Source organism: Macrobrachium nipponense, chromosome 28, assembly GCF_015104395.2.
Source record: "Macrobrachium nipponense isolate FS-2020 chromosome 28, ASM1510439v2, whole genome shotgun sequence".
Classification (NCBI taxonomy): domain Eukaryota; kingdom Metazoa; phylum Arthropoda; class Malacostraca; order Decapoda; family Palaemonidae; genus Macrobrachium; species Macrobrachium nipponense.
The window spans coordinates 1,805,121-1,829,144 of NC_087217.1; the positions used below are offsets into that span (position 1 = coordinate 1,805,121).

The 24,024-nt window shown below is 34.1% G+C and overlaps 1 protein-coding gene across 1 annotated transcript in view; it reads right to left on the reverse strand.

Annotated features, from left to right (window-relative positions):
- Positions 1–21,010, reverse strand: part of LOC135201371 (acetylcholine receptor subunit alpha-L1-like) — a 101,868-nt gene extending 80,858 nt beyond the window's left edge. The window contains exon 1 of the mRNA XM_064230218.1: positions 20,904–21,010. The gene's annotated coding sequence lies outside the window, so the exon portion shown is untranslated. The remainder of the gene's footprint in view (positions 1–20,903) is intronic.
- Between the last annotated feature and the right edge of the window lie 3,014 nt (positions 21,011–24,024).

The window sequence follows — 24,024 nt, forward strand, 5'->3', positions numbered from 1 at the left end:
ACGGTTCTATCAAGCGAGGATATTTCCCAAAGCGAATATAAACTGCAAGCGTTCCGGCCAAAACGTATACATGTGTGTTGTGCGTGTAAGGGCGCGCTTGCTAGCATGACTGCATGCATTTATCAAGATGTCAAAAGTAAAACTGCTGCATCAAAACTTCGTAGCGCGACGAAAGCTTTACGTGGACTGATAAGAACTTCAAATCAGAAAAGTTTTGGATACTTCCCGCGGAGGACCTGGAAATCCGTTCTTTTTTCATGAATCAGTCATTCGTATCAAGTCATGTGGAACTAAAGCTAACCAATGGCACATTCCAGTCCCCTTTTTAGTATCTTTTGATTAGGAATTCGTGGACGTTTATATTTTGAAAGGCTGCTGCGACCCAATACTCCTCATCACTGGCATGGAAAAAATTGAAAGCATTCAGGTTAGCAGAACAGCTAATTAACCAAATTGCCATTTTGACATTAAACTAGCAACAGCAACAGAAAATAGAATAAAAATACTATGCAGATCACGTACTTTGAAATATATATCCTTATATACATTGAGTTACCAACTCTACTAGTGAGATTAATTACTATGTTAAAGCAATAATAAGAAAGGCACAGGATAAGAACCACATTATATTTGCGTCGTGTTTCATTCTTTCAAGCGTTATTAAACCATAAGGATAAACTATTTTCAGACCCTTTCGTCTGGCATCATACAAGTGTGACTTCTGTAGCGCCAACTATATTGGACAGTCAAAGAGGTCAGTCCTAACATGATCATTTGAACATTATAGCATATATATATATATATATATATATATATATATATATATATATATATATATATATATATATATAGTATATATATATATATATATATATATATATATATATATATATATATATATATATATATATATATATAAACCAGTTTTTAAAGACGTAGCCATTTATGAAATCCCCTGTCGGGATTGTGATAAGAAATACTATGGATATACTAGAAAATCTCTCTCGGAAAGATTAACTCAACATAAGTGTTCATTAGATATGGCCAACATAGTTGTTTCCATCATATAAATAACACGAACCATTCCGTGGATTGGAACTCATCCCGAATTTTATACAAAAGCAGCTGTCAATACAAACGTCAATTGGTAGAATCATCACTGATAAAACAACAAGATAATAGGATGAACCTTTCCAATAGAGCTGGGACTCTGATCATATAGACAATATCTTCCTTTAGGCAACGATGAAGCGCATTAAGACAGTTAACAGAACTAACGTCGGCTTAGCGGTGACCCCAGGCATCACCTAAGGGCATATCTCCCACTAAATATTTCGCCAATGTAACTTCTTCTGTCATTTACTCCTTCATAAGTGTGGCAGTTAGTCCACCAAAATATAGTCCTTAGCTTTAAACCAAAGTGTTTGAATGGGCCTTTTATATTTGAGACGTATCCTGTTTTAACAAAAGAATTTATTTGCATTATATATATATATATATATATATATATATATATATATATATATATATATATATATATATATATATATGTTATATATATATATGTGTGTCTGTGTGTGTTTAAATAAAAGTGGAAAGATTACTATCAGTATGTCATGACGCACAAAATAATTTTACCCCCTCCCCAACCTTTAGATATTGCTTTAAGATACCATTTTAATTTATAATTTCTTGGTTTGTAGATATAATTCATTATAATAATATTTTCATGGTTTATAATTCAGTATACCCTTTGGTTTAGGTTTTACTTAAAATCTCCCTATGATATAAGCCATATTTATATGTAATCACATTTTTTACTGATTGTAACTTATTCGCTATGTTACCGATCATATAACTTAGCAGTAATGTTGTTCTTAAACCTCTAGACATGTACCAAACACAGCTTTAGGTTACATGTCTGTTGAAAGATAAGCTATTGCACTAATCCAGAAAAAGACGTAAATCTATTCAAGGTGAGACCATGTGGACAAAATAATCGTTAGCAATTATCTGTAGTAGACTATTGGCACCTGCAACCTTCGGAATGTCATCGATTCCCGTAAAAGGACATAACTTCGCAAGAAATATATCAGTAAATTGAAGCAAAGTATATTATCAACACCTTACGATGTAACCGTAACAGCCAGATCCAAGGTTCTGGCAAGACGTGTAAATACTACAACAGGCACACAAAGAAGCCAATAATTTCCTCAATGTGAATGAGGTTCTTTCTAACCTCGTTTTCGCTCCTAGTGCCGAATACTCGATAACAAAATATTTTATGGGGTCAAGTTAAAGCTAATATGTATGATGAATGTATCCATTTATGAAATAAGCACAAATATATGAACAGAAAATGCATATACCTTATTCTTGCGTCTCTGAACCACCTGAAGATTTATCGGGAGAAAGACTGGTGAATAAATTTTCGAGTAACAATGAACCATTAAAAAATGCATATTCGAAACATGAAAAATCATGATTAATTACATACTGTAAATATATATTAAAGCCACGAATATTGTTACTCTACAAAAAGAATTAAAGATCTCAATTACACGTCAATTTCTAAGCGATCTTTCCTAATACACAGACACTGCTAAAAATGATGACAAAAAACCCGAATGATATATATATTAATTAGTTTGAACAGCCACACTTTTCCCCCTACTTCTCAGAGCGAAAATCCACTTGTAACAAAGGGCCCTTTCCTCTGGGGGTAAAAGTAGGAAATTCTTTATTTGGGGCAGGTAAAAGAACCTTGTAGCGCAAGGGAAAGGCCCTGAAAAAAAAAGAAGAAAAATTCGAAAGAAGGGGAAAGAAAAATCCTCTTCCATTGTTTAATGACTGGGAGTTGAACTGGGGGAGAAGGGAAGAGAACGAATCGAAAAGGGAGAAACTGAGAAGTAAGGATGATTTGGGCTCGCTTCCAAAAAGAACAGGAATTTTAGATTAATGCTGGACTGCTTTCATGTAAGAGACCTCTATTAACAGGTTAATAAATATAAAGATAGGACGAGAAATATTTCATTAATCGGTGTCAAATTACCGCACAATAAAGGGACTTCGAGTCGCGGTTTCCCTTTCGCTAATCTGATACTAATGAATGAAATGGTTTTTTTTCTCTTTTTCGAGATGAGTAGACTACTTTTTTGCTATTAATAATCTTAATTTCTACGAACTGTGGGGAAGCTCAAGTCGAGTCATTTTTAAAGAATGGAATGAGCGCCTGCAATACTACAAATACTACGAAGTGCATTAACGAAAAGCAAATACGCTAAAAAAAAATTACTAGCATTTTCACTGATCAGTATCAGATTGAAAGTGCAGGGGTGCGCTGAGAAGAGGAAATAAGTATAAAAATACTGCAGAGATTTATTGCCTCACCCTTCAGAACATTAAGCAGGCGAGGCAACGTGATCATTTACTGAGCACGATCTCGGTACTTCGAAGTAAACTAAACAAAAAAATATACCGTTGTAGGGGAAAGATGTATCATAGTTGTCATTATACATTCTTCCAGATTTCTACAGAAACTCGAAGAGTAGCTCACATAGTCTAAATTAGGATCTATCCTGAGAGAAATGAGAGTTTGCAAGGAACAAGAATTTTTCTTATGTAGATAATGTTCTACACATGACTTATTTTTAAAAAAGTCAGTTTTGCGAATAGATGCCTGTTGCTTGCGTTATTTAATGCAATATAATAAACTGAAGGCAGAAAATTAGAATATGCCAACAATGTTTCATTTTAAAATAATTCGTCTTTCCGACCACTAAAGCGTTTCTACTTAAGACATTTGTAATAATTCGAATCGAATCATACCATCCTCTCAGAGGAGTAACGGGGATCACTCTCACTGATAACTAATTTTCATCGTTTGTCATGTTCAGTACGAGTTCTGTTGGCATATTTTATTCTATTCATTTACCCGCTTTAGCTATACTTTTGCGCTTGTCGCTTTGCTGCTGATTTTACTTTTGCAGCGAAACGTCGAATTTTTGCATACATCTTTTACGCCTTGACGGGAATATCTAAACAAGTGTCCTCGACGACATAATGAATCACCTTAATGTAATACACGTCGTTGCTGCTTGCATGATTTTTGTTCGGTTATTTCAGATTCAGAAAGAATCTCTTGATTGTAAGAAGAATTTACTTGAAGTCAATGATCAGATGTCTCAGAAGCACTACTTTTCAGGCTAAGGTCAGTTTACCACTATGTGGTTGAAAATACAAGAAAGGGGAACGATAGCATCTTTTACAGCTTCTATCACTACAATAAATAATTTTTTTTTCACTTAAATAAGACCAAAAGCGAAAGAATACTTCAACGTCCATCTTCAAATACAACAGTTGCAAGGGCAAACTGCAACTGATCTATTTTTCTTCCAAACATCCTCTCTTCTCGTTGAAAGGTTTACGTGCTTTATTATTCCATTTTTGTACTCATTCACAAATGAAAGGAACGACCTCCCTGACATGATATAGACGGGGTTAGATTCATTACCTCTTTTACATTTTCAGTAAACGTCACTGTTAAAGTTTCTCATCTTTCTCTTCCCTCCGAAGCCGAAAAAGGGAATGCTTTATGAAAAAGAAAAAAAGGAATATAGTATTTTCTCATTCCTCGACACAATCCGATTTCTTTCAACACGCAAAACCTACATAAACAAAAGTGCACGGGAAGAAAGGTTTTCCGTTAAACGTAGCCTCACGCGCTCTTAAAAAAACAAAGAAAAACTACAACTGCTACTTCTCTTAATGCACTGCAATGTATTACCTTACAACATGCAGTACAGTCTTTTGAATCCACCGATTCTGGACTTTAGAAATCGACTGATTGTATTTGGAACTTTAGAACTCGACTTTTTATATTCTGGACCTTAGAAATCGACTTATAGTATTTTGGACTTTAGAACTCGACTTTTTATATTCTGGACCTTAGAAATCAGCTGATTGTATTCTGGACTTTAGAACTCGACTGATTGTATTCTGGACCTTACAAATCGACTGATTGTACTACAAGAATCTGAATGACTGCACATAAAATCCCCCCATTTTTTCTCTCTAAATAGTTCCAGTACGTCCATTTAACGGAGAATTGAGAATTTTTCCCTCTCCATCTCCGCTGGAAGTCGCTTGCTTTTCATTGCACGGAAGCCTCGGGGGATTCTCACCGAAGCCTCGAGGGATTCTGTAGAAGGGTGAAATGGCCATGACTACCCTAATTCAGCCTCCATTAGGTTCTCCGGTCGCCTCATTTCTCCCCGAACGGCGCCATCCCTCTTCCCAATAGTTAGCCGATACGGCCCCACTCTACAACGTTTTTCGTACGAGAAAACGTCTATTCTAATTCTTTTCCTTACTCTTGATCCCCCTTAATGCTTTTCCCGTCTCTTTCTTTCTGATGTTGGTTTCTTGATAATATTATTAGCTTAATTACGACTAAGACAGACTGCAATGTTGACATTGTTTTAATAAGAAAATCATACAATAAAAGTATAAGAAAATCGAGAAAGTAAATATTTTAATCATAACTTATAATTAATACTTAGGAACATTGTTCCAAAACATGAGTGTTGAAAATACTTCAGCGAAAAATCAACATGTGAGAAATGAACGAAGGAAAGGAAACATTACTAGAAATGATGAGTATATTGCGAATAAGACGGATGATACATTTTGATAATTAAAAATGCAAATACGACGTCGGAAATGAGCTGCATCCATTAATTGTTAGATGGCAATTATTTGAAAAGGCCAAATTTATTTTCCATCGGTGGCAAATTTAAATGAACTCGAGGGGGACTGCATGGGATACCCGACCAGCCATGGTATTTCACAAAATGCTTAAAATTTATGAACAGGAGCTACACAATCAATAATAATAATGATAATAATAATAATAATTATTATTATTATTACTGTTGAATAAAATGGCAGAATTCAGCGAATTAATCTTAATATATTTATCTCTTTTATTTTTCTATTTTTCTTATTACTCGCTTCTCTGGCTCAGCGATCCTTCTTAATAATTGGCCAATATTCATTTTGGGCGGGAGAAATCTAAATAATGCTGAATGTGATATTTAGATTTCTCCCAAAATGAATATTTGGCCAATTATTAAGAGCCTTATCGCTGAGGCAGAGAAGCCGTAATAAGAAAAAAATGGATAAGATAATATATAAGATTAATTCGCCGAATTCTGCCATTTTATTTAAGAGGATATGTTTAAAAGAGTATCTTCTTCATAAATTGCAATTACAAATACAATAGAAATAGAAATAGAAATTGAAATAGAATAAATAAAAATAGAAACAAAATAAATAAAATAAAAATAAAAGTAAACAAATAAAAATATAAAAATAAATAAAAATTAATAATAAATTAATAATAATAATATAATAATAATAATAATAATAATAATAATAATAATAATAATAATAATAATAATAATAATAATAATAATAATAATAATAATAATAATAATAATAATAATAATAATAATAATAATAATAATAATAATAATAATAATAATGGTTTACAAGTCGAAAACCTGTAATTAGTTTCATTACTATTGCTGGCATTTTAACACCACCTTGTATTTCTCTCCCTGCAACGGAGGAAGCCCACATTAAGTTTAAAAGTATGCCAATATGATCCACGCCTCGTGTTGACTCCAACGACATCATATTCTTCTATTCCGAGGCTGTGCTTTGGGAGTTTAACGAACATATAGACATTCAGATATTTTTTTTATGCATATAACATAGGTTATAATTGAAACGGTGGTAAAGGTGGGTATGAGCATTTAGGTAAATATCTAATCAGAATAAAAAAAGTTACTGATTAATGGAAGTCTTCGCACGAGACTGAAATCCAGAGGAAAGGAATTCACGACTGTCCGTCACAGTTATAGCAGCTCCCCCGTTGACTTTCGAAAATATGGAAAATATAATTTTGGAGTACATGCAAGTAAAAATACGCCTCGGGAATAATAAAGCGTTGAAAATATCAAAAGTCTGTCGAGTCTAATGCGAATCCTTTAAAATGAATAAATAAAAAAAAAAGATAATCAACCGTTAGCCCTTATTGCTACAATGGGCCGATTTCTCTCATCAGACGACATATACGAGTTTTAAACAGATTTGTTACTATTCTCAAGACCTCATAATATGATCATGATCAGTATTTCTGAATTTTCCCCTATATTCAATGTAGTGACAATCGCAACGGTGCCAATGTTGACACGCCGCTTTTACATTTAATAATTCCTAAGACGCAATTAATATTAAAGTACAGACAAGTAGATTGGCACAAACGATACGTCGTACGTTAGGTCACGTTAGGTTAATAATAATAATAATAATAATAATAATAATAATAATAATAATAATAATAATAATTAAGCTCGGTGCCATATACACGGAGTATACAAAGGTTAAGCATAAGTGAGGTAAATTTTCTTATCCTCTCGTAAATTAGCATGTGTATGTGTCAGCATTCATGTTTGCCGCGTGCATATCCTAAATATGCATAAACCAGAGACAGTTGCCCTGATGAGTGAGAAAGCAACACTAACTTCGAAGTAATGAAGAGAAAACGAGAAAATTAAGCAAACTGGCGTTGAGGCTGTCCCATGAGCTCAATGGCCACTTCTTCTAATGCCTCAAGGAGAGCAAAGTAGAGAACTCTGTCGATTAACTCTTGCTCCCCTTACACAAGTATGTAATTTCAGTTAACTCCTTTCTGGAGTCATTAAGGCACATGCGCCAATTATTCGAAATTTCCATGGCCACGCTTATGAGGGGGCGCTAAGAGATGGGATACTTCTACCACTGTCGATAAAAAAAGAATAATGCGAGACTTTGGCGTTGGTGACTCTTCATTTACACTGTAGTATCTTCTTTTAAACAGATGGACAAATAAAGATTAATATAAGGGAAGAAAAGTGAAGGGCATACTTTACTTGAAATGAATATCTTACCTCTGGTCTCAGTCTTGCCTGTATATAATAAAACTGTGTATGTATAAAGTATGTATGTATGTGTGTATATATATACAGATATATACGCATGTTATGTTTTACCTGTCGCCGCAAAATCAGTCAGATACGTAAATTTTCATGGTAAGTCACTGATTTCCTCGGTTAGATAAAAAAGGAAACGTTTCTCCTCATGATTTAAAGTCCCTTCCCAGGTAGGAAAAAAAATACACACATATGTGTGTGCGTGTCTGTGTGTACATATAATATATAGCATGTGTGTATTAACAAAAGACTATGGGGAAAAAACTCAACGGATTGGCCGGTGTTTAGCCTGGGGGTCAGCTACTTGGGTATGCACTGCAAGATGAAATTACACTGGTGCTAGCTTCGATAAGGTCCATCATAGCCCCCTTGTGGCCGGGATTTTGCGACTTTCAACTTTCTTATATTACCGTCTTTTTTTTTTACGGCATGAACAACTATTTTACAATAAAGAATAAAAGTAAACCGTAATAATATGGAAGGAAACTTTGTGTTTAAAGTTTTTAGTTGGTAAATTAAAAATAACGTCTAGCATTGAAGAAAACAAATCACCTTACAATAAAATAACTTTAAACAAAAATTCAAAGTACTTCACCAAATTATGGCTTTAATTCTTACCGACCTCTGAGGAAAGATGTTTGTTTTTTGTACTAAATTTCAGACCTCGTACCCTGTGCATTATATATATATATATATATATATATATATATATATATATATATAGATATATAATATATTATATATATGTATATATACACATTAAATAAAATATATATACATATACTTATACATATATATATATATATATATATATATATATATATATATATATATATATATATATAAAATGAATAGGATGGAGAAAAGCCAGCGTAACATCATACATGTATTTTCCAAATTTTCGAGACTTTGGGTCTCATCATCAGGGCTGTAAAATATACAAAATATACAAATTAAAAAAGACTCAGTATTAATATTAATAAAAATTGAAGTACATAAAAGTTAAATATAATAATTTAAAAAATGAACTAAAAAAAATGAAATAAAAAAATATATATATATAAAAAATTAAAAAGTGAAGAATGCTTAAAAGTTAGTACCTATCTCTATGGAGTTAAAAAAAACTGAGTGACGTTGTCTGGTTTGGAAAGGAGGACGTCAACTATGCTATATATAGAACTGTGGAAGAAGTCTGACCATTTAATGGGGGCACAAGCTGTTTGATTGTTAACGACTCCAAAACAGAGAGAGAATAGTCATTGGGCGCTTGGGTGACAATACGAAAATCCTTATGTGAAAATGATGTTTTACATTTATTACAATGTTCTCGTATGTTAGAAAATTCCTTCGTTTTCAAAGTACATCCCGTACGGTGACTGACTCCGAGATGAGAGTCGATTCTGACTTTGAGCAATCTTTTGGTGGCTCCCACGTATTTCCCGATCTTACATTTCGGGCAAGTAAAGCAATATACCACCAAAGACCGCATCAAAGCCGGAAGTTTATCTTTGTGGGAGAACAAAGAACCCAGAGTTTTAGGATATTTTACTATCAACTTAAGATTCACAGCCGGAAAAGTTTCCTGAATGACTTTTTGTATTTGCACCTTAAATGCGTTCGACTGAATGAAAGGTATAGAGGCATATATTAATAGTTTAGGCACGTTCGGTGCAAGTTGACGTGGCTGAAATTTATCATTTAAAAAGTTATTGACATATTTCAAGAATAAGGCTGGAGGATACGAATTGTTTTTAAAAAACTGAAGTAAAAATTGGATTTCTCTATGGAAGTTATGCCAGTTGGAAGATAACATATAAGCAGATGTAATAGCGTGGAAATACTATTTAATTTAAATGTTATGGAACAACTGCTATAGAAGTTAGTACCTTGACCTGTGAACGTCGTTTTTCTAAAGACGCTCGTATTAAAACCATGTTCTGTCCTAGTAATTAAAACATCTAAAAAAGCAAGTTGGTTGTCTTGTTCATGTTCGATTGAGAAATTTATATTAGGATGTAGGCCATTGATATATTCCAAGAAAGCTTCAGCTGCTTCTCGGGACCTAAATAGAGCAATAGTGTCATCCACATATCGCTTATAAAAGAGAGGGCGATATGATAAGGGACAACCATCCAGCATTTGTTCCTCAAAAGAGCACATAAAGGCGTTAGCCATAACTGGGCCAAGTGGCGACCCCATCGAAACACCATCAACTTGTTTAAAAACTTTCTTGTTAAAAATAAAGTGAGTGTCCTGCACTGCAATTTCAAGAAGTTTCTTAAAATTATCCTTATTAAAACCATGATATAAAACATTTTCCTCGTAAAAGATCTTATCTAAAATTATGTCAACCGTCGCCTGCAACGGTATGTTCGTAAAAAGAGATGCGACATCCAAACTCACCATATATAAGTCAACATCCTGTGGTAGAATATCAGGTACAAGGTTAGCAGAATTGAGTAAAACGTATTCATTATTTGCAAATGGCTGTAGCAATGGTACTAAGAATTTTGCTATCTGGTAATTTGGGGTATTGTATGCAGCCAAAATTGGTCGTAAAGGAACACCATCTTTATGAATTTTAGGAAGTCCATATAACACACCATAGGATGAACCTGAACAATATAATTCTTGGTAAGTGCTTTCAGTTATAATATTCTGATCTTTGAGACTTTTGAGTAATCTATTGATTTTATCCTCCACCTTAAATATAGGTTGATATGTTGGAACACCTATTTCAACAAATTTAGTGGTATCTTCAAGAATATCATCCATTTTCTGTACATAGTCATTTTTATTTAGTATCACCGTGCCTCTTCCTTTATCCGGTCTGGTTATGACAATGTCTGGGTTATTGGACAAGGTTTTTAGTAACATATAATCATCTTTACGAAAGAAAGGAACCCAATTACTACATAATTTAGAAAAAGTTTTGTGAGCAATGCTTTGCAAGTCTCTCTGTAAACTGGGTAAGTCACCTGGGAGTTGTAACGACCGAAGTCGTCCAAAAAGGATTTCAAGTGGCAAATAAAAATTACTAAAACTTGGTTTAAAATTTGGTAAACAAAAATCAAGGCCCAAAGACAAGATGAATTCTTCTCTCTTAGATAAAACATAGTTAGAATAATTAAAAACAGTGGTTTTGGAGTCTACGAATTTTGGGATCTGGATACCTAAACGATCTAGTTTTCTAAAATGAGTATTTTGAACATTTACTGAATAAGAGTTAACAGTTTTGGTAAGTACATGTTTTACATATAGAAAGTCGATGAATGATACAGTATTTTCTATGACGTCATACAGAGATCTTGATGTATCCTTATGTTTAGTAATAAGCTTTTCCTTGTGTCTGATCTCAATATCCAATAGTTGTCGAGTGGCATCATAGTAGAACTGGGAGTGATAAAGTGTAGTGCGGTAGACTTTAAACTTGACGAAATTGGGAGTGATATTGTTAAGTCTGCAGTATTGGAGGAAATCCAGATCGAGTTGTGCCTTCAGACTTCTTCTTAGTGAAGTCTCCAAATGTCGATAGGTACGAAGAGTCTGCTGCCCAAATTTAGTCCTTAAGTATGCAGGAAGGTTGGGGCATCTGGAACGCCGTAGATTTAAAATGAATAGGATGGAGAAAAGCCAGCGTAACATCATACATGTATTTTCCAAATTTTCGAGACTTTGGGTCTCATCATCAGGGCTGTAAAATATACAAAATATACAAATTAAAAAAGACTCAGTATTAATATTAATAAAAATTGAAGTACATAAAAGTTAAATATAATAATTTAAAAAATGAACTAAAAAAAAAAGAAATAAAAAATATTATATATAAAAAATTAAAAAGTGAAGAATGCTTAAAAGTTAGTACCTATCTCTATGGAGTTAAAAAACTGAGTGACGTTGTCTGGTTTGGAAAGGAGGACGTCAACTATGCTATATATAGAACTGTGGAAGAAGTCTGACCATTTAATGGGGGCACAAGCTGTTTGATTGTTAACGACTCCAAAACAGAGAGAGAATAGTCATTGGGCGCTTGGGTGACAATACGAAAATCCTTATGTGAAAATGATGTTTTGCATTTATTACAATGTTCTCGTATGTTAGAAAATTCCTTCGTTTTCAAAGTACATCCCGTACTGGCATAACTTCCATAGAGAAATCCAATTTTTACTTCAGTTTTTTAAAAACAATTCGTATCCTCCAGCCTTATTCTTGAAATATGTCAATAACTTTTTAAATGAAATAAATTTCAGCCACGTCAACTTGCACCGAACGTGCCTAAACTATTAATATATGCCTCTATACCTTTCATTCAGTCGAACGCATTTAAGGTGCAAATACAAAAAGTCATTCAGGAAACGTTTCCGGCTGTGAATCTTAAGTTGATAGCAAAATATCCTAAAACTCTGGGTTCTTTGTTCTCCCACAAAGATAAACTTCCGGCTTTGATGCGGTCTTTGGTGGTATATTGCTTTACTTGCCCGAAATGTAAGATCGGGAAATACGTGGGAGCCACCAAAAGATTGCTCAAAGTCAGAATCGACTCTCATCTCGGAGTCAGTCACCGTAAGGGATGTACTTTGAAAACGAAGGAATTTTCTAACATACGAGAACATTGTAATAAATGTAAAACATCATTTTCACATAAGGATTTTCGTATTGTCACCCAAGCGCCCAATGACTATTCTCTCTCTGTTTTGGAGTCGTTAACAATCAAAACAGCTTGTGCCCCCATTAAATGGTCAGACTTCTTCCGCAGTTCTATATATGCATAGTTGACGTCCTCCTTTCCAAACCAGACAACGTCACTCAGTTTTTTAACTCCATAGAGATAGGTACTAACTTTTAAGCATTCTTCACTTTTTAATTTTTTTATATATATATATTTTTTATTTCATTTTTTTTAGTTCATTTTTTAAATTATTATATTTAACTTTTATGTGCTTCAATTTTTATTAATATTAATACTGAGTCTTTTTTAATTTGTATATTTTGTATATTTTACAGCCCTGATGATGAGACCCAAAGTCTCGAAAATTTGGAAAATACATGTATGATGTTACGCTGGCTTTTCTCCATCCTATTCATTTTAAATCTACGGCGTTCCAGATGCCCCAACCTTCCTGCATATATATATATATATATATATATATATATATATATATATATATATATATATATATATATATATATATATATATATATATATATATATATATATATATATATAGAGAGAGAGAGAGAGAGAGAGAGAAGAGAGATATATATCTATTATTATATATATCTATATATATATATATATATATATATATATATATATATATATATATATATATAATATATATATATATATATATATATGTTTGTTTGTTTGTTGTGTGTGTGTGTTGTGTGTGCACGAATCATTTAGAAAAATGAACGCAATTTCTAACGGCTTAATATTTAACAATGGTATCTTGAACTATATATATTAATAACTACTAATGACATGTCGCTTATCTCATTAAAACAAAAACTTACATTTTGTAAAGGACGACGCAATAAGCATAAAAAGTATATGAATGCAAATCATTATTTAATGCATTACATGTAAGTATAAAGTTCAATCACTTTCCTGCAATTTCCCTTTGTTGTAATTTATCCTAATTACCACGTAACAAAATGTCATCATAAATTATAAATAATATGTAAATGAATAGAGTCAAGACTTCGTCACTGAATTACAACTTTTCCGACTATGCTTACTTTATTATAAAACTAACTCAGTTTATTAATGCTACGAATGGGGAACCGGAAAAAGATTACGATGATGAAAGGAGGAGAAACGTAGAGTGCCACGCTCCGACCCCTTAACTTTCGACCGAAAGAAACCTTGGGTCCATGATAAATTTTCTGAAGGAGAACTTTCCATTATCTGAAGGCAATCAATCAGGAGGAGGAAGCGACTGGCCTTTGCGACCACTTCTAAGGCGAAATGATTCACTTTTACTTTTTACCGAACGGAGAAAGAGAGGGTCTCCTCTCTCTTTCTAGCTTGGCTTTATCCTGAGATTCAACCCTAAATCTAATTCCCGCCCCTAATGTATTGCTCTTGACATACGTCTCACGTAAGGATGCATATTCTCCTCCCGCTGACAATAAAATTATGATACTGGATGTGGGATTTATTAGAGTAATATCAGCGAATATCTTTATTCAGTAGAGTAATGACACTAGAGATTATGCTCTGGTATAATAAATATTTTTAGACTACAAAGGAAGTATTTTAGCTTAGGATTAACTTAAAAGTATATATTCGATAATCGAATGTTGCACTACAAAGTTACCAATGTTAGCCCCATTTATCTCATATCTCTCTCTCTCTCTATACACACACACACACACACACACACAACACACACACACACACACACACACACACACACACACATATATATATATATATATATATATATATATATATATATATATATGTGTGTGTGTGTGTGTGTGTGTGTGTGTGTGTATATATAGATATATTACACGTGTGTGTGCCACGTGCGAGCACTGTACATACTAGTATAAATTATGATGACCAGAGAGAGAGAGAGAGAGAGAGAGAGAGAGAGAGACTATTCCTATTTCCGAAATTCTGGCGGACGGGTAAAAGACAAGAAGTATAAAGAAAGCATCAAGAAAGTGAAGTAGGGAGAGAACTTGGGAAAGTCAAAATACACCAGAGAGCAGATGAGTGCGCTTAAAATGGATGAGTGTGGAAGGCACTCACCAACGCGCCTATTGATAAATGAAGAAAGAGATTGATGGAGAGCGCTGGGCGAGACAAAATGATGGAGATAAATTAGGTGATGGATGAATGAGACCAGTAGACATTTTATGACCGATAGTTGCATGATGCTCCTACACTTGATTAATGTGGTGCGAGGCCCGTTAACCCTAAGTAATTGGCCGAAATTCACTTTTAGGGCGTGGGAGCAACACGTACTAAAATCAACAAGTTGTGTTTAAACAAGCTGCTTAATAATCATTTTTCAACTTCCGAGTGTCCCGAAATGCTGTTTATATATCTCGTGATGAAACCGACAAGTCATGGGTGTTCGAACTATAGTCAATAACTGGAAGGAAATTTTCGAAAAGTGAGAAGGTTCACTCAAATCGACTGACCCTTGAGTTTACGACTTCGACACAACCAATGAACACCTAACATATGCAATGACTCAAAAAGGTGCTGGAACATAATATTTTCATTCTTAAAAAAAATTATTTTCTTTCGAATGAGCAAAGGAATCCCTTAGGGGAATACTGCCGTCAGTGCACCTCGTGCCTGACACAGTAGGTATTAATAATGGATGGTTTACATTCTTCTCTCGGCCCCCTGGCAGAAACCACTTTTTAGGCTTCTATTTTATGTCCATTCCTACTTCCAGTCTCCCCTCTTGCTGTCCAACTTCTTTAACTATTACTTCTTACAGCATCTGTGAGGTAATATTGTAAGTATAAAAACACACACACACAAGAAACTATATTAAATTTCAACACGTATTACCTAATTGACCCAGCCTCATGAGTTAGTCAGCCATTTTTAGACAGGGCTAGATGGAGCAATGAATAATAGAACTTACCAAGGAGAATCTCCCTCTTCCTCACCTCTACACCATCTTATCACGTTCCCCCTTCCTATTTTGTACCCTCCACAGTAAACTCATATATTCCCAGTCCCTTTGCTTTCCTCCTTACTGAAAATAGGAGCAACCAGCCCCCACCCTTAAGTTTCAGCCTCCTTTAGTAGCTCTTACTAACACAACTATTGTTCCTGACTTTATGCTAGCGTTAAAGATTATGACAGTTTAGGGAAATTTTTGGATGACTGCACAAAGCGGTTAAAAAAGTGGTAGAAGAATACAATAAGAAAAGCATAGACAGCGGTAACCTTATGAGAGTTGATGAGAATCCAAATTATAAGAGGTGGGCCATGGTTCTATTAAAACACTTCAGTCAACAATAATAAACAGAATAGTGCGCTGAGGATTATTTCCAGATAAGACAGCAACATTCAATATAAGGATGGATTAATTTTCCATAATTATTGAAGCAACGCAACGGCTTGGAACAGATATACAGGTGGCACCTAATGAGGAACAAGCATAACCAGGCAAATGATGTCATCCTCCCAAGATATAGCATTAAATGGTGGAAAGATCTGAAGGGACTGAATTAACATTCTCAAGAATTAATGGGATTATATAGGACTGTTATGTTATGATGGGAATAATGATATTTAAGAAACAATGAAAGATAGTTTCGTGTTTCTCTTAGAGGCGCCACCCACTGACGCCAAACAGGGGCATGGCAGACTGAAACATCAATTCTGGTGGCAGCTTGGCAAAGAGTATGATTTATGAAAAGGAGAACAATTTGCTTAAGAACAGTAAGAGATAAGACGACTGAAAAATTTGGGTGAAGTTTAGGAACAGCCACAAAGAGGGGCCAGAAGACACAAAGAATGGTAAAAAAACCACGAAAATAAAACGAATTTAAAATGATCTAACAGAGAGCGGTGAATCTATTGCATGAATTATGGGTAACAAAGATTTTATATATCAGGATCAGAACACATGGAGAAAAACCATGGAACACCATGAAGAGTTCTAATATCTGAAGTGAATGTGATAGCTCTGACTTTTGCCATATTAGGATAATGATACTAATCCGGCCGCATTACTCGGGTAATTCTTTTTCGTAGTATTGAACAGATAACAGACGGCCCTGTTCTATATTCAGTTTCACTAGAAAGAGCTGTCAGAAGTTGTAACTGATCTATCGTCGTGTCTTCTGCAGGTAATTTCGAAATTTTTGCCTTCAATTTCCTACACAACAAGAGAATAAAACAGCCAGAAGGACATGGTTTCGGAGCACTGGAAGTCAACTTCGAAGAAAGTTGTCAGGAGAATATACAGTTGACATCTAAAATCAAGTGCAAAATGTACTTTTCATACTTGAATATCATAGGGTAATATATGATCTGAGATGATGAATGTTACCTTAATTCTATGGTCTACTGCCCTGCTGCTACTGTTGTTATTACTGTTTATGAGTGCAATGCTATAAATAAATATGCAAATACTCTTTGACTTGAAGTGGTAAAACTCATGGAATTTTTTATTTGAAAATGCACCAAAAGGGAATTCGTTGGTCTCAGTTTCAAAATACTGTATATTCACCGATTTTGCATAATATAATTTGTATTTTAGAGCTTATTCCTTACCTAAAGAACTTCAATTTATGTTTGCAATTTTCCGTCTACAAAATACTAGGTGTTCTAATGTCTGCATTACTTAGTCAGGAGGCCAAATATTTATGAAAGAACAGTTCTTTACAGCTAATAAAGTCCTTGAAGTTATTATCAATAAAATAAAATGCAAGGGACGGTTAATAACTTTTTCCAAATGTCAGCTTATATTTTTATTAGAAGATTTATATATATATAATAATAATAAAAAGTAGTCAGTGAAGCCTCCAAGAAATAATAAGAGAAAGAATGCCTATTATTTCGTTAAGCCTACTGTTCGTCTTTGATTTAGGGGACAATTAGAATCAATGTCTAGCAGATAAAACAATTCCCAGGACCACAAGATAGCTGTAGGAAGGGATCCACGTGGGAGTTGAATCCGAGAGCGAACTGATTTTCCTTTGGGAAGGTAATGTTCAGGCCTATAGCTCTTCACTAAGAGCATACACTGCTTATACGGACAAAACAATATAAAATATATTAGAACACTATATATTTATATTTAAAAAATAAACTATTCGAAATGAATACCTACACGTTTAAACAACAAATTGGACGGTCTAAATGTTTTAAGGAAATGTTAATATTAATGATAATGTTTAATGTAAAGTTTTGGAACGAAAAGTATGTAATTTGTAAAACCTGACATTAGTTTATCTTCAGGAATTATTTAACAATAACAAGAACTTCAAAATAATGCGATTAATTTTATATTTTAGAAACTCTGGGCAGATGTTTATTTGTTGCTTAGTTTATGCTTGATTTATTTCTGTATTTATTTGATCTTAGTCATATACTTCCACAAACAAGGAATAACATACCTGTGTAATGATTAGTGTTTCGAGAGTAAGTTTCTTTAATAAAGGAGTAGTCAAAATAGATCATTACTCCGTTCGAGATCATTTATTTAGCTGTTAAATCAATAACGAACATCCACTGAAGAAAACTTCACAACTTCAACTTCTGCATATTCTTGTGCAGACAGCTTACTAGAAAAACACATCCCTTCTATTTGAAACATGGTGCTCCTCATTTCTATCTTAAATTTAATTTCAAACTTTATAAATATTCTGGTTTTTCCTTTCCAACCCATTTAGCACACACTTTCTCGGTCTCCATTTGCTTCCCCATCGATAATTTCCCAGCTGTAAGCATTCTGCCACACTAATCCATCTTTTCACCTATGTTGACCCTTTTAACGCATCTTCTCATCTTTCAAGCCTTTTTACTCCACATTTAAAATACAAAGTCTATCTCATGAAATTCTACGTTTTTTTCCATATTGGAAATCCACACTTCAACTGAATAAAAGTCTTCCTGCTACCCTCTTTGCTCTCATATTAAGCGATTCATTTATCACCAACTATTGCACATAATCTGTATACCACAACATAATTTTCATTTACTTGAATCTATGAGCACATTCACAATTTCATCTTCCGGACATCGATTCAGCCTAGTTATCTTCTCATACAAAAACTTACTGAGTTTTCCTTTTAAAGTTTTTTCATATGTATATATATACATACATGCATACATATATATATATATATATATATATATATATATATATATATATATATATATATATATATATATACTTTTAATATTGTTCAACGAAGTGGTGTAGTTTAAGTCTGGATTTCTTGTAGCCTTGATGATGACCATAAATGAACAGAGAATGGAAAATAAAATGAATCAACACACAATATATATATATATATATATATATATATATATATATATATATATATATATATATATACATATCATATATATATATATAATATATATATATATACATATATATATATATATATATATACTATACATATATATATATATATATATATATATATATATATATATATATATATATATATATATATATATATATATATATATATATATATATATGTATATATATATATGAAGATTATTGAATGAATGTGGTAGATAAAGTTGAGACAGCTGAATATGACCACCTCGTAGAATCGGATGGTGTAAGTTTGCGAATGCTTTTGGAAATGATGTACGGAGGAAAATTGAAAGGTGAAAGAGTGATGGGATTATAAGTTAAATACTACAATAAAGCAGTGATAGCGGGACAGTGACTGGCAAGGTATTACTTAATGAGGGAAAGTGAACAGGTAAGCGAATAATAGTTCCTGTATACAAGTGTGAAAGTAACAGAGGCTACTGTAAGAACTATAAGGGCAAACATATTACTTAGTACAAAAAGGTATATGGTAAGTATTCTGACAAAAAAAAAAGTAAGACATATAACAAAAGTACTGATATGGGATGAGCGATGTTGGTTTAGACAGGGAAGAGGGTGTGTGTGTGTCACGTGGTTATTACAAAACAGGTATGTGTAAAGATTGAAAATAAAGGGATAAAGCTGTACGTGATATATGTGGACCTAGGCAAGACTTTTGACAGAATTAATAAAAGAGCTTATGGAGGGTGATGAGGATGACTGGTATGGAATATGACTTGTTAAGGGGACATCCAATTTTTCACTATTTTTCACAATGCGATGCGGATGGGAGGGTGACTGGTTTGGTTAAAAGTGGGTCCGAGACCAGTGTGCGTAGAGACTCTTTGGTTTTAAGGAAAATTTTTGGGGATTATAAAATGCGTTGTGAATGGAGTGTTTAATCGGTGGTATCTGCAGGCGATGCAGTTCGTTTCAGAGACAGTGAAGACAAACTTCCTGCAGAACGCAGTAAAATGTGACAACGTTTACCTGAGGAGAAAGTTGAACCGACCTAAGATTATGGGAACATATTAGGCGGAATGATGAATGTTAACATGAGTTACCGAAAAAATGGAAGCAACCGAGTTCCATAGCTAATTGGGTGACAGTAAGATGAAATATGCAGCGAATAACTGAATAAGTGAATCAAGGAACATATCATAGTGCACTATAAATTAAGAAAGAAAGCGAGGGTGAATGGGGCAGTTTGTGAAAGCTAAATAAGTTTTTCTGCACATTGGGTTTTATGAAAGATTCATCAGTTTAAGTAAATATCTGGCAGTGACTTTTCTCTGGAGTCACCTTCGTTAAGGGAAGAGGCTTAAATAAAATGTTCAGAAATTTTTTTTAGTGTATATCTAAAGAAAAAATACATCAAGACAAAAAAACGTTCTTGCCTTGGACAACGCAACGTGATATTACCTCCGTTGAAAAAAATGATCCCAGTGCTCTTTCAGACGAGTTAAGGAGAAAAAAGGAATCAAGAGAAGGCTGGAGAAAAAGTTATGAGAAAATAGTTACAGGGAGGAGAGCCATGAGCTATCCATATGAGTCAAAGCGATTCAAATAAGGTAACCTATGACAATTATATGGGAAAATGGCTTAAAAACCTTTACATATGGATATATATTTTGCGTAATAAACAAGGTCATTTAAAATAAAGGCCAAAAATAAAATAAATAAATAACACGAGCCAATGATATACATTTGCCTTTGCAGACCACTCTACACAAAGTTGAAGTACTCATAAAATCAATCCGCCCACATCAGAGAGACGCGTAAAGCATGCATACGTACAGCAACGATGAGCAAGAGGGTGACTCACTTGTTATAGAGGACAATATCCGGAAGCCAAATGATCTCCGAAGGAACATACAATTCGGTGACCCCTCCGTACTCCTCTGGGTCCCAGTGGAATTTGTGGTCGCGCCACTCCTGCGGGAGACATGAAAGGAAAAACAGTTACTATGAGAAAGGTGGAAGTTAAAGTTAAGAAGTTGCATTCGGGCTAAGAAGCGAGAATTACTGTATAAGGGACGGATTTTGTCATTAATCATTTTTCTAAAATAACACTAGAAGAAAGAAATCAAGACGCAAAGGCTCGTAATAATGTAGTGCAGTACATTAGCAAGGACACCAAGGCCAAAACCCGGAACAGCATTTTGTACAACTTTATTGGGACATGTTTCGAGTAGTACTATCACTCGTTATCAACCTACAAAATTAAAATGAATGACATTATAGTTCTTGCAATCAAATTCACAATAATAAAATGACATGTATAATAATTATAAGAGTACGTTAAAAGATAGCTAATACTTAAAAAAAGAATTAAAATTAAAAATTGCTAAATGAAACAATTGAGTAGATAAAATAAAATAAAGCAGAATTCAACTTTAATTCACAAAATCGGATGGTACAAAAGAACAGTAAATATACTAAGTCGATATACAAACCAGCAGAATGCAGACTAAAAACACAAAAGTGAGGTAACAGCTACATTTCTAGCCAAGTAAGGCTTTGGTGTCCTTACTGATATGTAGATGGCGCTTCCTTGCTGGTGTTTCAATTGCAGTACATTAGATTTAATTAATATGATAAGGAGGATTTTAGTATTATTATAATGAATAAGATTAGTAGGTAATGCACATGAATACACCTGCGACACTGCATATGAATAATGAACGTTATAATGATGCCATTTGTGTTATTTTAACTAACGAATAGAATGCCAGTTGCCTCATAGGGTGAATATGTTAAGTAAACGTGTATGGATTTTTGTATATGTAATCAACCATGGCTATGTAAATCTATAATACCACACCCTTAGAATAGCGCAGATTTCTTCCTAATGAATAAGGAAAGAGCGATGTGGCGAGGAAGAGTTTATCTATCTGTGAAGGAAGCAATAAAACGGCTTAATGAAAAGGGGAAACATTGTATGTACATAACGCACTTTCTCTCTCTCTCTCTCTCTCTCTCTCTCTCTCTCCTCTCTCTCTCTCTCTCTCTCTCTCTCTCTCCATCCTTATCATTAACGGAGGGAATACGGAAAACTTCGTGTCTGTTTTCTTTGCTTCTTGTTCAGGCAGTCGTCCCAAACTCACAAAGTCAACAAGTTCAGATCATTCCAGTCGAGCTCACTTTCAGTTTTCCGCTTTTTGTTCGCTTTCGTGGCCAACTGTCACGTTAGATGAGGACATATGTAACTTTTGGTTGTTGTTTTATAAGAGGCGAGAGAACCTTCCGAGTGAGCAATCACAACAATATTTTCTCTTATTTTGGAACAGGTTATTACACCAGCAAACACACTGTTCTCTTGCGTATCTCCTCCTCCGGAATTTTTGGATGGCTTACGCGCATTAAAAAAAAAAAATTCTTGAATAGCATTTTTATATAAACGTAAAGGCTGTTCTCTTCCACAAAACTGCTTCACTGGTTCAGTTCTCTAATAAATTTTTCTCTCTCTTATTTCCCCTGACAGACTGTTTCCTATTACACCGTCTCCCCGTGTTCTTGATCTCCCGCTGTCTGCAGGACTGCGGGACGAGCCAGAATCAACCAGGGAGCAAGAGAGCTCCCGAGATTGCGATCAGATGTCAACTTGTATGCAGACTCAAGTCAACAATGACTCCCTCGGCCTTACTTGTCGATCGCCAAGATCGAGTGGCCGGAAAAAGAATTCATGGGGAGCGCTGAAATGTCAGGGAGAGAGAGAGAGAGAGAGAGAGAGAGAGAGAGAGAGAGAGAGAGAGAACCAAAAAGCAAGGCGAAGGCTTTGGAAGAGCAGAGAACAGGCACATTTATTCTAAAAGAAACAAAATGGAAGAGGGAGGAAAAAGGGAGGAAGCCCATGAACAGTAGGAAGAATGGAAAAAAATGAATGACTCAAATACTCATCGTAAAGAAAAAGGAAATAAGCGAGGGAGATCAAAAGAACAAAAGTACGAGTTGAAGGAAAGACTAGAAGGGGCAAGAGAACGAACAAATGCAAGAAATTTTCTTTAGGAAAAAAAACTGAAAATTAATTTTACTTTCATTTGAAACGAAACTTTATTGGGAAGAAGGGTGCAGTGGGATCAGTGAATATCAAATTTCATTTTCATTAAGGGGAAAGATAAAAAAATTAACGGTTATTGATGATACCGATGCTATTAAAATTAACAAGAAACGCACATGAGATTTTCATTCAAATTGTTTAGTAAATCGTTGTTCCTATAGGAATCAAGAACTGTACAGTCAATGGCTTCATCAAGGGTTTCTCAGGACAGCGTCAGAGATAAAGCCAGTCAGCAGCAGCCGAGTTCCAATAACTGGTTAAAGCTAAGAAAACTGGAAAAATAGTGTCAGTTAAGTAAAACATAAACCATATTAACCTTCCTGGACACTTTCATAAATTTGTGCCCTAGATTTCTATGTATTCTGTAATAGTTTAACTGACAATGACGCTGGGTACCGAAAGTCATACAAATCACTGCATGCCGTACAAAATTCATAATTAAATTGAGGGACTATGTCATCTACATTAAAAATTTAAGAGCAAAGGTGCCTACAAACAATTGTTATGTGTAAAAGTCGCTTTCATTTACATTGTGTAAAAACCTAAAACTGCTGATACAAAACAAAATAAGAAAAAGAAATTAACATCAGTTGACTCATAAAGGGATTTTGGAGTAAATATAATGAATGATGCTATGATGTTATTAGAAGTGTACCACATAATAGGTGAAGCAAGGAAAGTAGCAGAGCATATGAAACAGATTGGGCAGACTTCTAGTATATGTGGAAGGCATAGAGAGAATGCAAGAAGAGCGTTTTGAATCTAGTCTCCATTATGGAATTAAAGTGTAGATGTTGATAGCCACTGAAAGGAAAAAGGTTGAAGCCATTCAGATGAATTGCTTGCACAGTATTATGCGTGTAAGAATAGATTATATAATATAGAA